The sequence below is a fragment of the Lethenteron reissneri genome, chromosome 21 (genome assembly GCF_015708825.2).
Source record: "Lethenteron reissneri isolate LAM-NWPU_2019-01 chromosome 21, ASM1570882v1, whole genome shotgun sequence".
Lineage (NCBI taxonomy): Eukaryota > Metazoa > Chordata > Hyperoartia > Petromyzontiformes > Petromyzontidae > Lethenteron > Lethenteron reissneri.
In genome coordinates this window covers 6,480,302-6,495,564 of record NC_083799.1, presented here as the reverse complement: position 1 = coordinate 6,495,564, position 15,263 = coordinate 6,480,302, and positions in this window count along the sequence as shown.

Genomic DNA, 15,263 nt, shown 5'->3' with positions numbered 1-15,263 from the left:
AAATCATTACGGTTGTTAATTGTTACGTTCCTGATGTACACTGATGGAATCGTAAATTCTCGGACATTGGTGCTTTTGCTCATCCTGGTTTGAACAGAGTGCATGTTTCAACGGCCCACACTTTCGCCGGCAAGCCCTCCTATCCCGTTACTCTCACCCACAGCCCTCCCCACCCAGCCCCGCACCTCCCCTCATCAGAAGCACTGCACCTGCCGACGCGCGTCTGGTGAACGCAGCAGGAACCGTGTGCCGGTTTTGTACCCCCCCGACTCGCGTAAAAAATGTACGTTGAGCGGATGCAGCAGGTCGCGGGGGCAGCGTCCTCTTCCATCAACGAGACCGATCCAAAGGTACGGAGTTCCCTGCCGCGTTTCCACAGCTTGGGGAAACCACACTGGCTCAATGCCGTACTAGGCCGAAACAGATCCCATAGGATCTCTGGCCCCTAGGCTGCCTCACTGACTAATGCTACACGTGCTTATAGCTACGTCGACACTAGAACCAATCAAGCACCTACAACCAATCGTGACCCCAGAACCAGTGATGATGTCCTCAGTCAACGTGGATGTGTGACAGCCTGGCCATGTTAATGTTTGAAACACATAATGGTTAAAAATGTATATTATTATTGATTTTAAATTGAAATAGTTTAACTCAGTGTTTCTCAAACTCAACTACTGACGCCCCCCCCCCCCCAATCTATATGCCTCTCGGGAGCCATATGCCTCTCCTCCCGACCCGCAGATTAGCATTCACAAGTGTGGGTGATGCCCTGCTTGCTCACATAATGGCATTATTAAAGGTTAATTGAAGTAGCTTGCAGCGGCTGACCTGGTTATTCAGCTCTGCTGCAGGAACTCAATACCTCGCGACGGTCCATCTTTCTCATGATTGCCAATGCAGGTATTCCACATTTGTATGTAAATCAGGATAATGGCACGGCCTACATATACTATTGATTAGCGAGTATGAAAATCTGAACCATATCAGTTAATCAGCAAGAAGCAACCCAGGAGTGGGCACGAAGCCCACCGAGAGAAAGTCGACAAAAAATTTACAATAATCAAATTCTGGACTAATTTAATTCTGGCGTTTTACGTTTCAGTTACGGATTTTAAAAGTTGAGTTAGATTATTTTTAATTTAGCATAATTTTTGGAAGAAAAAAATACTTTGCATCTTATTTATTACGCTTTTTCTGCTGTACTGTAATTGTTTTTAATAATAATAAAAAAATCGGCGGATAATTTATTTAGCTATTTTAAACCCAGTTCTCCCCGGACAAAGATACTCTTAGTCTCAATGGGCTGTCGCACAGATTTAAGCAAAGGAAAAACTTTTAGAAAAACGAGAGCTTAGATAAAACACAAAGGTGGAACATTAACGGGGACAGCATTTAGCCGCAAAATCAATAACTAAAACTTAACCAAAACTCGGAAATGCAACACCAATGTAATTAAACATTGTGCAATCGTCAGAAATTTGAATATTGTTCCAAGCAACCATTTCTGTAAATTCCAAACGTTTTATTATATGACGCAGTAGGTATCGCTAACATCAGTTACGGTGATGTCTCATAATGTATCGATGCATTCATTGAAATGTATTGTTTCACTCGCAATATGCATCGAATTGTGCGTGTAAAGGTCCGTTCTTTGATCTGTGCAAAGAGTGTGCCAATGTTACGTTTTAGTATGAAACTACAAATAAATAATACAGCACAAACGGAGACGGTAAAAAGGAGCTAAACAATAATCGCTGGCGGCAGTTTTGGTGAATCATTATTGGCCATTACCTTTCTAGTACGCACACCCAATGCATTGTGTTCACGAGTCAGCCGAGTGACACGACCCGTCACACGGGTGGTCCGTTCTGTAATTGAGAGCTGCTGTGCTGAGATTCCAAGTGCTGACTAACCCAAGCATCCCCCCCCCCCTCGCCAACCCACCCACCCACCTCGCCTTTCTCTCGGACATCTGGCACTCAGCTTAAACCGGCTTTTAAAAAAATTAATCTGAGGCGTAATGGTCATCTGTACCCTCGTGGCTAGTGCTGCGCATTATCCGAAGGACTAAGGAGAGAGGGAGGTTAAGGGTTGAGGGAAGGAACGTGGAGGTTGATGATCTGATCTCCCGTACAGGATAAAATCTTGCTGCTAGATTTAGCTGTTGGCAAATGTTTTCTGCGGGCGATTGTCAATCAACACTCATATTTAGACCCTTTGTTTGCCTGACCAGAATACGCCCAGTTAGAGTCTCATAATGGTAAATGCGGCAATGTCTAATTTGTATCGTTTACTCGGCACGCATCAAGAAAGTGGGTTGAAGAGACCCCCCCCCCCCGAGAGATGTTGTTCAGTTAATATCACACACTGACATAAAAGTGGCCCATTGAATCAATTCATCCATCTTGTATATGCATGAGGGGGTATGTTGTTTGCACTCTCTTCACTCTCTTGCGCTGACCGCCAGCCTCAGAACTCAATACCGCGCCCGCTGGTGATGCTTGCCGAGATCTCATTAGACATTCGCTTTCTCAACTCAATTGCTATCAATAATTCTATTACTACTACCACGCGCTGAATTTTTTACATCAATAATTACTGCGCTTCAATCAAACACGAACGGGGGGAGGGGGTTTAAGGTCACGGCTGTGGTTTTTGGGTAGCGCTGCGGTTGATCAATATTAGGGATGGGTTTCCATCGGTTGTACACGGCTAATGTCGTGTTGACTTAAACTGCAAAAATAGATTTAGGAAAGCAACTTATTGTCCTTTTATCGAACAGCCTTTGGGCAGTTTAACGATAATGGACATTAGTCATAATAAGTTATGTAGAGTACATCTGCCAGTGAGGTTGTAATTACTAATGTTAAACAACAACTTATAATTTTTTTATTTAAAGCTTTCGTGACTGCAGGGATTCATATTCTTGGTTCTTTCGGTAAAGTCACGTAGAAGGGAAATAATAAAATAAATATAAAACAATAAAATTCTCACGACGTTTCGACTGCAACACAAGCAACACAAGCAATCATCATTAGGTGTGAAATGCACAGCAATTTCACACCTGATGATGATTGCTTGTGTTTCAGTCGAAACGTCGTGAGAATTGTATTGTTTTATATTTTTATTATTTTCCTTCTACGTGACTTTACCGAAAGAACCAAGATTAATAATAACAACTTATCAAGACATGACTGAACTACCGTATGTAATACACGTAGGTAATCGTGGAACAAGTTGTTTGTATGTTGAAATTTATTTCGCTCCGTACGTAGTCAACCATGCTAAGCAACCACAAAAAGCAGTTCTAAATCAATTCTAATGGTGTTCTAGAGGCCTTACAAATCTGAAAGTTGTCACAAATATAGTGGCCCGGAGGTTTATTGGTTTTACTCGTAGGACAGGGTGAGTTCTAGGTTGTATCAAATATCAAATGTCGTGCTCAATGCTTTAACGTGTATGGTCCCCGTGACTCAGTGAAGTGGTTTGCCTCCCGTGCTCTGCGTGGTTAAATGTGGTAGTAAATTGGGGAAAGCCTGCTCCTCTCATGCGAAGCAGGCCCGTGTATAATTAAACTTTTCTTGCATAAATAAAAACACAATTTAAAAAAGTACCATTAACAATGCAAATGGCCAAGTACAGTAGTTGGAATATTTTGCACAAAATGTATCGAATGTTGCGGCGCAAAGTCAATTGCGTTTGGAGGTCGCAACTCAAACGATTGGAAACATCGTTATGTCAGCCAGGCCGTTTGTTTGAGTCATGTCGCCACACACACTGCAAAGGTCACGATACACTCAGGCTAGTTGAAGGCAACTGTCACTGGCAACGCTTTTACGGCAATAAACTATGGTGTAGTGCGTTTTGCGGAAAATTATTGGTCGGCAGAGCGCACATCCTCAGGTTGCCATGTGACCTCTCTCTGTGATCTGATTGGAATTTGCCCACCGAGTTCCGACTAAGAGGAGCAGCGATCAACGTTGTCCCAGCTCTGGTCAACTCGACATTTATTTTGTTCGCGATATAAAATGGCGCAGACAACTATTTGCAGTGGAAAATCACTGGCAACAATTTTCCTGAAACGTCCCTCGTGTCTCTTAGTGTTTGTATGTTCGTCTTCAGCTGCTATGCGTAGGTGATGCGTGTACATTCTGCATGCATCTGAGATACCGCTCGTCATTAATTATCTGCACGTGTGATGTGCTTACCCCCCCCCCCCCCGCAAACCCAGTCCCTAACGTTCAACGTCTCAGCCCTGGACGTCACTCGAAACCCCACTTAGTTCGACGGCGGGAACTCCAAAATACGATCACATACAGGTCCCTCTAGGACAGGAATGCATGAGGCGACACTCGATAGGATTAGGCAGTGGCGTCGCAATACTTGTTCCACACTGCGTGCACAATAGCGTGGTGACTGTTTAACAGAGGTGTGGACTCGAGTCATGTGACTTGGACTCGAGTCAGACTCGAGTCATGAATTTGATGACTTCAGACTCGACTTGGACTTGCATAACAATGACTTTGTCCCACCTCTGAGGTGTGGACTCGAGTCATGTGACTTGGACTCGAGTCAGACTCGAGTCATGAATTTGATGACTTCAGACTCGACTTGGACTTGCATAACAATGACTTTGTCCCACCTCTGAGGTGTGGACTCGAGTCATGTAACTTGGACTCGAGTCAGACTCGAGTCATGAATTTGATGACTTCAGACTCGACTTGGACTTGCATAACAATGACTTTGTCCCACCTCTGAGGTGTGGACTCGAGTCATGTGACTTGGACTCGAGTCAGACTCGAGTCATGAATTTGATGACTTCAGACTCGACTTGGACTTGCATAACAATGACTTTGTCCCACCTCTGAGGTGTGGACTCGAGTCATGTGACTTGGACTCGAGTCAGACTCGAGTCATGAATTTGATGACTTCAGACTCGACTTGGACTTGCATAACAATGACTTTGTCCCACCTCTGAGGTGTGGACTCGAGTCATGTGACTTGGACTCGAGTCAGACTCGAGTCATGAATTTGATGACTTCAGACTCGACTTGGACTTGCATAACAATGACTTTGTCCCACCTCTGCTGTTTAAACAGGTGTATTAGTGAGCCGAGTGGGAAGGTGCTAAGTGTAACAATGGCTTATACGGGCGGTGGGTTGAGCAGGTAAGTTTAACCTAGGCAGTTGTGGGCTATTTTATTTACATACGGTGCCAACTCCGGTGTCCGTTTCTGCGGGCAACTCGAGACGTGGAGTTGATCGTGGTTAAGCGTTCATGTGACAATACACTGGGTAGCAGTGTCGATGTGTGTGATTTCAGCTGGTCGTCTATGGTCCCTATGATTCTCTGTTAATCCTAATTCAACCCTGACCACTCCAAATACCTCCTTTCAGCACCGCACACTGCTGGCCTGTGAACACCATGCGTCCAAAAGTGGAAAATAACTGAAAAGGTTCACACGTTGAATTAGCAGTCTGCAAGTGGAGCCCACTAACCAATCAAATTCTAGACCTAACGTAACCAAGTAGCCAACCAGCCACGAGGACTCATCCTCACACCGACCCTGACTGACCAGCCAACCAGCCACTAGTACGAGTCCTTCCACTATCGAATCCCCAAACTCTACCTCCAGCACTTCCGAAGATGTCCTTTTCATTTTTAGTTCATTTTCGGGTTTGGTGTTTACAGAGTTCGCAGAGCCTTGATGTAATGTTGCCAAAGTTGTGTGTTAATTAGATTGTTTTAAAGATTGATGTTGAATCGGAGTGTTTTTGCCTGTGTTGTGGCCAAAGCCTCACATATTAAACGAATGTTGTGTGTTAATTAGATTTTTTGATGTTGAATCGGAGTGTTTTTGTCTGTGTTGTGGCCAGAGCCTTATATACAGGGTGCTTAAAAATGTTTTAACACTTCTGAGAATTTGCAACAAAACCACGAGAAATGTGCCTTCAGGCTCTCGAGACCACCTTGAGAAGATTCCAGGCATGGGTTGACAACGATGGCGAACAAGTGGAGACTCTTTGACTTTTGAAGCTATTAACATACATTTGTTGTCATGTTACAGTGCATTATCCATTCTTTTTCCATTAAAACGATAGTCCCATATAAGTTGTAGCATTGTTTTGAAGCACCCTGTATTGAACGAAGCCAACTATATCTCAGAGTTTGTATAGTTTATGTTTATTCATTCCCCATCTCCCCACGAGTGTTTGTGTATCCGTGCGTTTGTGTGTGTGAACGTGCACGTGTATTTGTGTGTGTGAACGTGCACGTGTGTTTGTGTACACACGTGCGTGTGTGCATTGGCTGTGTGTGCACGTTTGGCCGTGTATTGGTGATCGTGGTTAAGCGTTCATGTGACAATACACAGGGTAGCAATGTTGATGCGTGTGATTTTTCAGCTGGCTGTCTATGATCCTCATGATTCTCTATTAATCCTAATTGAGTGTGATGTAACCCCTCTCTGTTCCATTCAACCCTGACCACTCCAAATGCCTCCTTTCAGCACAACACACTGCTGAGCTGTGAACATCAGCGTCCAAAAGTGGCAAAGAACTGAAAAGGGTCACACGTTGAATTGTGGAGGAGTACCAAGCAGTCTGCAAGTGGAGCCCACTAACCAATCAAATTCTAGACCTAACGTAACCAAGTAGCCAACCAGCTACAATGACTCATCCTCACACTGACCCTGATTGACCAGCCAACCAGCCACTAGTACGAGTCCTCCCACTATCGAATCCCCAAACCCTACCTCCAGCACTTCCTAAGATGTCCTTTTCATTTTTAGTTCACTTTCGGGTTTGGTGTTCACAGAGTTCGCAGAGCCTTGATGTAATGTTGCCAAAGTTGTGCGCTAATTAGATTGTTTTAAAGATTGATGTTGAATCGGAGTGTTTTTGCCTGTGTTGTGGCCAGAGCCTCACATATTAAACGAAGCCTTTTTTTTCGATTTAAAGCTTTCGTGACTGCAGGGATTCATCTTCTTGGTTCTTTCGGTAAAGTCACGTAGACTTTACCGAAAGAACCAAGAAGATGAAGCCTTTTTTGTCTCAGAATTCGTGGAGTTTTTATTCTTCACTCCCCATCTCCCCACGAGTGTTTGTGTATCCTTGCCTTGGTGTGTGAACGTGCACATGTGTTTGTGTGCACACGTGCATGTGTGCGTTGGCGTTTGTGTGTGCACGTGTAGCCGTGTATTGGTGCACAATCGTTGTTTCCAGTATTGTCGGAATGTGGGTAACAAAATACAAACCAGTTCAGATTTCATAATAGAGGTTTTTGGGTTAGAGCGTGTAATTATGTAAATGTGTCGTTATAACCCGCCACCACCCGACACAGCCAACTAGTAAGGGTTGTCACGTAAACAGAGCAGCATACTAGTGTATACCAATAAGCTCTCACCGCATGCAGGTTTGAGGCAGGGTCGTCTATGTTTGCCAACCGGATCCTCTTTGCGTACTCTGCAGATTCGTTTCCTAACCATTTCACCAACAAGTCGAGTTCTTCACTTGTAGAGATGCCTGATTTTCTGATTGCATTCCTGAAGGTAGATCTCCAGGCTCAATAGTTCTCAGAGTGGTCATCAAACTTTACGAGTCCTGTGTTGATTAGCTCGTGGTGAGCCAGGTACCTAGCAAAGTCCCCTATGCCTGCTGATCCAGGGTGTGTCCATACTGGCGCTTGTGAGGTGCCATTATTGGCAACATTGCCTTGCATGCCATCATTCGCGATGGCGTTGGATTGTGGGCCCAAAAGGTTTCGATCACGTTGGTCTGATCTCTTTATGTAACTGTCTAGAATGTGGGTCTGACTTGATGCATCCTTGTCTGACCCCACGTGTGCGGCGCTAAGTCGGCGATTAACTGCCAGGGCAGTGGATGCATTTTCACCATTCCCATAGACAGCATTCGTGTTCACTCGGCATGGAGACCAGTACAAAATATTTTTTCTGGTAAGATGATCACGGTCCTTGACAAGCATCTGAGTACCAAACTCACTCCAATTATCTTCCTTATCCAGATTGGCTGCTGCTTGGAGGACCTCTGCCTGGGCTTTTGCAGCAGCTGCTTCTTTTTTTAATTGTAGGGTGTTTAACTTAGCATCTTGCTATGCTTGCTTATTCTTGTATGCGGGCCTTTTCAATCAGTATGTCTTCCTCTTCAGCCATGTAGGAGACACGAGTATTTGCTGCTTCTGCTGCTGCACGTGCCTGATGTTGCACACTCGAAAAGAAGGACGTGGGAAGGTGCTCCAAATCGAGGGCAGACACATTTATTGTGGTTAATAGCAATCTTGTGAAGAACAGCACTGTCACTCTGTAAAATGCAATAGCACGTGTGTCACACACAGCGATTCTTCCGAGTCGCCATTAACCATGTGGCTGGTGTCAAAGTGCGGTTATTCAATAAGTTTTCTCTTAAACCCAATTCTACTACTGATAAACCATCTTTGTCTTTGACAATAACATTTGCACATCACTATTCGAATATTCCTTTAATCCAAAGCTGTATGTCTATCTATACCATCCAGTAATCTCGGTATCTTACACCCATTATCTGTACTGTATGTGTACAGTATATGTAATGTATTTGTCACCATTGTACAACTTACTACTTTACATGTGTTATATTCTCAATAGCATTGCAAGTAGTCATACTCTGGGTGCATGGGCATGGCTATAGACTAAACAGTATTAGGGTTAGAGAATTACAATGACAGTAGGTGATTATAGTGCGTCATCCTTTACAATGCACAGTGCTAAACCCCCTCTAATTGCACATATCACAAACGAACAATTCAAAGCCAAGCTTAAAGTCTAGAACAAGTCTAGAACAAGTCTAGAACATTTATATAACGATCAAAAACAACCTTTGGGTCCTTTACCTGTAAAATGCAACACCACGTGTGTCACACACAGCAATTCTTCCGAGTCGCCATTAACCATGTGGCTGTTGTCCAAATGCGGTTATTCAATAACCCTGCCAGCCACCTACAGGCCCAACTCAGTCACCACATGCTGCTGTACACACATGCATTGATGCACTGCACAGCACATCAGGACTTTCACAAAACCACACTTTACTCCCTCGCTGCACAAGGATATAATTAAAAGAGTGATCCATTCCTAATGTGCCACACTGAGCTGCTGCCATACTGGTAGTGAGTGTGCTGAGCCTTAGAGCTTGTGGTGGACTTGGATGAGACAGATCGTGTCTCACACGGTCTTTTGCATCTTGTATCACTGCCTTCACACTATCATCGAGCAGTTCAAGGAAGTGCTCTCGCATGTGCACTCCCTCGATGCCCTCGTCTGTTTTAACCTTTTCATTTTCCAGCAGCTTGTAGCTTGAACTGCTCACCTTCACTCGATGTATGGCCCGCTGAATTGAGGGCGCTGTGTCTGAGGCGTTTTGAGCTTCAGATATATCTGCTTCAACCCGGTCCCATGCCCTTTGTATCCTGGCATCAAGGTCTTGCTTCTCAGCCTCATAGCTTTCCAAGTCCCGCTGTGTCAGCCTGACCTCTCTTTGGGGCATTGAACTCCCTTGGTCCTCTTGAGGCAGGATGGGAGGTCCTGGATTGCTTAAATCACTTGCTTCAGCATCTATCCCTGCTGAACTGTGGCTTTCCATGCTGCGATGCTTGCAACACAAGTTTAATGTAGATTCGCTGCAGAGCTGGCTGCTTGAGAGCTCCAAGCCTGAGGAGCTGCCTGCTTGAGAGCTCCAAGTGTGAGGAGCTGGCTGCTTGAGAGCTCCAAGTGTGAGGAGCTGGCTGGTTGAGAGACCTCCAAGAACAGTGTCTTTTTACTTGGTTGAGAGCTCCAAGAAGAGTGTATTTTTACTTGGTTGAGAGCTCCAAGAAGAATGTATTTTTACTGTCTCGGCCTCGCTGTGCACTGCATTGCACCACTATCCGAGTAGTTAACCTAGCATTCAATAAACGTTCACAGCCAGTGTGAACATCCGCCTCCAACGTATTTAATGAATTGAACAAGGTAAAAAGGCAATGCTTCTTAAAGTCCCACAATGAACATATGCACCTGTCTTCACTGAGACGCTATTTGTGCCTCCATTTTGTACTGTGTAATGGTTGACACCCTGCCTCATGGCTTAGAGAATTGTAACTTCCTGGTCACGTGACCAAACTCAACACCATATCAGGAAATTCCTGTGTACGCACACCCCCATACCTACCGCGAGGCAGAACATATACTTTAGTGCGTTTTGTGAAATATTAATTTATTAGCTATGAAGGCAACCAGGGTTGGGGCTGTGGCGAAATGGTTAACGCTTGCACTGCAACTGTGGAGTTGCATTGCAAGTCTCGGAGGGATTAGCGACGGCTTGGTGAGGCCTTCTTCCAGCAGTTGATAGATCATGGTTGATTACGATGTTTTATGAACTACAGTCATCAAGGGCTGAGCATAAAAGGAATGTCTTGAGGTAAGCAAGTTTATAACCTGTGCTGTTCCCGTGGTTGACAACCACCTGAACAAGTGGAACCACTCATAGAAGCCACGCGTTTGTCAGCTGTGGGGGTGGTGTCGAATTGAGTTTGAATGAATGCGTGGCGTATATGTTCTGTAAATAATGTGCATTTCAGTGTATATTTATTTAATGCAAATTTTATAATTATCGTGTGTTTGTTAAGGCTATACCTGGGTCTTTGTATTTGCGTGTGGTAAAAGCGGTGGAGCGGTGGCTTATTGCTTAGCGCACTGGCCACGACAGCGGTAACCCGAGTTCCATATTACCCTTCAATGACTACCTAGTGCCGTGTGTAAACATCATTGGTGAGAAAAAGGCGGTCTGGCGTGGTTCTGGCCAGGGGCGGTTTCTTCATTAGGGCGATTGGGCGACGCACCACCAATGTCATTGAACCACAGAGTCACGCTAGCCGTCACTGCAGCCTCTGGATATAGTCCAATCAGCGTCATGCGACGTTCTGTGGAGTACTGCCTCTTTTTGGGCGATTTCACTCCGGCTGAGAATCGCCCCGAGTGGCCCCATAGACTTACATTCAAAGATGTTTTTTTTCGACCGGGGGGCGCTCCAATGCATTCTCTATGGCTTCCGGGAGGGCTCGCCCTAACGTGCTTACGTCATCATACGTGCTTACGTCATCATACGTAAGCACGTTTCATCCAACAATATAATTTGTGGCCACCGAGTGGAATCTTTAATAAAATAAACTTGAGTGGTTTGTTTTAATAGTGAGTATAGAAACAAACAAGATGTATTGTAAGAGTCACTTTATTTTTCATTAATATTAAAGAAGTGAAGTTGCCTTTACATGCTTAAGCTGTTAATTTATCCATTGCATGGGTGGACCTTATCCTTATCAATCATCCAGACATTTGCCCCCCCTGAGAGATTTTGCAGGAGCCGCCACTGGTTCTGGCCACCCACCCGCCTCGTCTGCCATTCCGGCCTTCATAGGTGCTCGCTAACAGCACTTGCCCCAAAAAGTCTGTTAAGGCTATACGGGGCACTTTTGTTGTTTCTTGTGCGTTCCCGCATGCGTGCGTGTTCATTGAAAGCGGATGCCAAAAGTGCGAAGCTTAAATCACGAACAGCTGGGATGGAACAAGCGAGGGGCGCATACATCGACTGTGGCTTTGTACTGCATCCTCCCGTGGGCTCGGCTCTACTTTCAAGCCCCCTTTGAAATCCGCCCGCCGGGCCTGCTTTTGTTTATAAGCAGCCTCTTTCAGTTGCTCACTACACTGCCGCTGTTAATGATGATACTAATGTGGTGGTTAAAACGGAGACTCAGTCAAGCTCTGGAGGCAACACGTTTATTAACATTAACGAAGAAAGGGGTAACGGCCCCTTTACCCGGTTAGCTACGGTGGTAACCCACCGAACTAGCTAACCAAATACACGCCGTGACGTAACCACCCTACTCTCCTACTCGAGTCCGAGTTCCCATGTGTCGCTCCTCTTCAGGCTTGGGCGTAACGTCTTCACCGCAATTCTCACTGCCGATCCCCACCGGGGACCGGCTTTTTATCCCCCTCTGCAGGGCTTGCTCCACCCTCAACCATGCCTCCTTTACGGAGCCACGCATCGGCTCCTCCCCCAGGCTGGGGTCCCCTCGGCACCCCCACTGGGGGTCATCGGGTGGGTCCCCCTTCTTGCCCCCTTTACCCTGGGGCTGGTACTGCATTCTGGCAGTACATCGCGCGGCGTGCCTTGGCTAGGTAAGTCCCGCACACGGCGACATGCAACGATGTCGCTACACATATATAGTACAGTGTAAATTAAATCCCTCTTCCAAGACGTCTGGCCAGCGTAGAAGAGTGACAAAATACCCTCCACCAAAGAGCAATGATTTCCCAGCCTTTCTCGACCCGCGTACCACTGTCAACCATCAAAGTGGAAACTCCTGCAATTGTAATGTCTGCAACAATTCCACCGTCTAATTCCCATGACCTTGTGGACCGCGAACCACAGCTTCGCATACATACCTCTCAAGAGCTCTCTCTGGTGGAGCACCGCCCGGCAGCAGTGGCGTGAGCAAGAAGCTACAAATTGGCCAAGTTGGTAGCTCAGTCCGACATTAACCCAGCAATCTGAGTTTTATTTCCAGCTACGGCTAATATCACTTTGTTTTCCAGTGGCGTGTGATATATGAATTGTCGCCTATTTTATATACTGTATATATATATTTCCTTTTTAAGGTCACAGAGATATTGACGCACGAAGTGGAGATTGATCAACGCGTTGATAGTTCACGCGTTGAACATGAATAGTGTTCAGCTTGTGCAAGAGTGTGCGCTGTTTCTTTGCCTCCACGGTGACGTGGCGTGGCTGGCCTGAGCTCTGGTGGGGGTGCCTCCTGTCCAATTTCCCCTCCCCTCTTTGTTTGTAACCTGGCTCCAACGTGGACCCCCATCGACCCGTTGGCCTCAGTGCAGTTGCACCACCCGCACACTCAGTAGCTACTGCACTGGCCTAGAGATGGTGACCACTTTGGCTTCATACGCCGTCTGCTTGGCGTGTTGGCCTTAGCCAGTTTAATGAGTAAATTGGTGGAAGGCGTTTGTATGATTAATGCAAACTATCCCTGTGTTGTCCCTGCATGAAAATCACATGCGTGCGATCATTAGCTCGCGTATGGATACAATATTCATTTATGTGAGGCGTTATTCAAATTCTGCATGGTGCTTCATTCCACTGCGTTGCTTATTGTACAATTGTATGGTGTTAGACCAGAGGACGCCTTTTGGCATCCTCTGGTCGAACACCGTTTGAGACGAGGCTCAAAAGAAAGATGTCTCTGGTGTGGACCAATCAGTTTCAAAGACAATGCATATATTATCAGAGTATGTTTTTTTTTGCATTCTGACCACAAGTATTGTGGTTAATGCAGACATGATTCCTTGTAAAAGGTTTCAGTTTGGTGTTTTAACAACTTAACACCCGTTTTGTTGCCAGAAAAAAGGGGAAAACCTATTATCATATTGTATAATTGATTATTATAATCACCATATAAATCTTAATTTGAGCAGAACATCACTTTGACTTTTTATATATATGTGTAATGACAGGGTTACACCTGCTGACATGACAGTGACACCTGCTGGCCTGGGAAGGGATTCACGGGTACAGGCACAGAGGTAACAGCCAATCAGGGAAGGAGGACGTATCTGGGGCAAAGGTAACAGGTGGGGTCAGCCAAGATGCTCCGGGAACCTGCTCGAAGGTTCCACGAGAGGGCGTGGCCGGAGGCGAGGCCTAGCCACGCCTGGGGGGATATAAGGGGGAGCGGTACCCGGAGCTCGGGGCTCGAGTGGAGTCCTGGGTCCTGGCTGTGTCGCTGTTCACCGACATCTCTCTCCATGGTATGGCCACGTGGAAGATCTCTTGCGTGGGTTCCATCGCCGTTATCGTCACGCCGCCAGCCAGCGGCGGAGATGAGTGAGGGCGAGGGGACCATGCCAAGTGATCGGCCGTGCGTGTAGCCAGTAAAGGTGTTATTGCCTAGAGTTATATTCAGTGCCAGGAAGAACCAGTGTTGGCCTGTGTTGTGTCCAGTGTGGGAAATAAAGAAGCACCCTCAATACGACGTGTCGTGGAAGGCGCTCATTACATATGTAAGAGGGCCCTGCGGTAATTCATAACACAGTTTGTATTTTAGTGAAAAGTCAAACTGCTTTTTTTTATTCTATTCATGGATGAAGCCATCAAAAACGTCAACAGGGATGACACGCCTATTCTCTCTTCGGGAGATGTGACACTTGTCGGTGGGTTTTCATTGCCTGCATTGATTTGACAATGACATTACCATATGCATTGAAAGTAAAACTTACTTCCTGCGTCATTAGCCTAGTGTTTATGCATATTGGCATATGCTTAGTTATACGATTTTAGCTTATATCAAATAATATAGGAAAACTTAGAAAATTTTAGAGTTAATATTGCAGTTGCTATTTATTCATGCACCTTGTAGTCTGTAACAGCATACTTGAAACATTAATTAATTTCCAATTCGACCATTCTTCATATGCTATAAGGAAGCACCATTGCCTGAAACGTCACCTTTATACATTCTTCATGAAGAAGGGTTATTTCCCGAAATTTCGCCTATTGTATATTATTCTGCCAACGCAGTATCACTAAATAATGAGTCTATATCGAGATTTCCAACCCATTCCTCCGTGATACAAGTGTTTCCGAGTTTACCTATGCACAATTAGTCGTTGCACTCTGCACGCGCTTGATGGTTGTTAAACACGTCCCACGTTGCAACACATAACGTGTTTGTGTAGGATTTTATTATTTTTGCTTTGAACGTGGTCCAATAGTTTACATGAATGAATTTTTCCAATAACATCTAGTAATCAAGCAGCATTTGTTTAACACGAATGCCTGACTGCTGATGAATTTCGGAAGGTCGAAAGTGGTCCAAAGTTTGCTTGCTTCAATAAATGTTACTTAAACATATCGGTTTGGAAAGCTAATGGGCTGATAGACTAACATATAAATGTATATGTGGAGACAGAACCGAATTCTGTGTACTGTATATTTAAATGGAACTGCTCTATCACTTTTCTCAAACTCTCAGCATCTTCCTCACTCCCTCCCTCGTGCATATCCAATTCGCACAGAGCGGGTCCCATGTGGATTCGCTATCGCTCACAGGATCTGTGGGTGATGTGTGTGGTCTATGTGTTTGTGTGGGGAGCAGTGGTGCAGTGATTAGTTAGTGCACTGTGCTACGAACACGGCGCTCCGAGTTCGATTCCCTC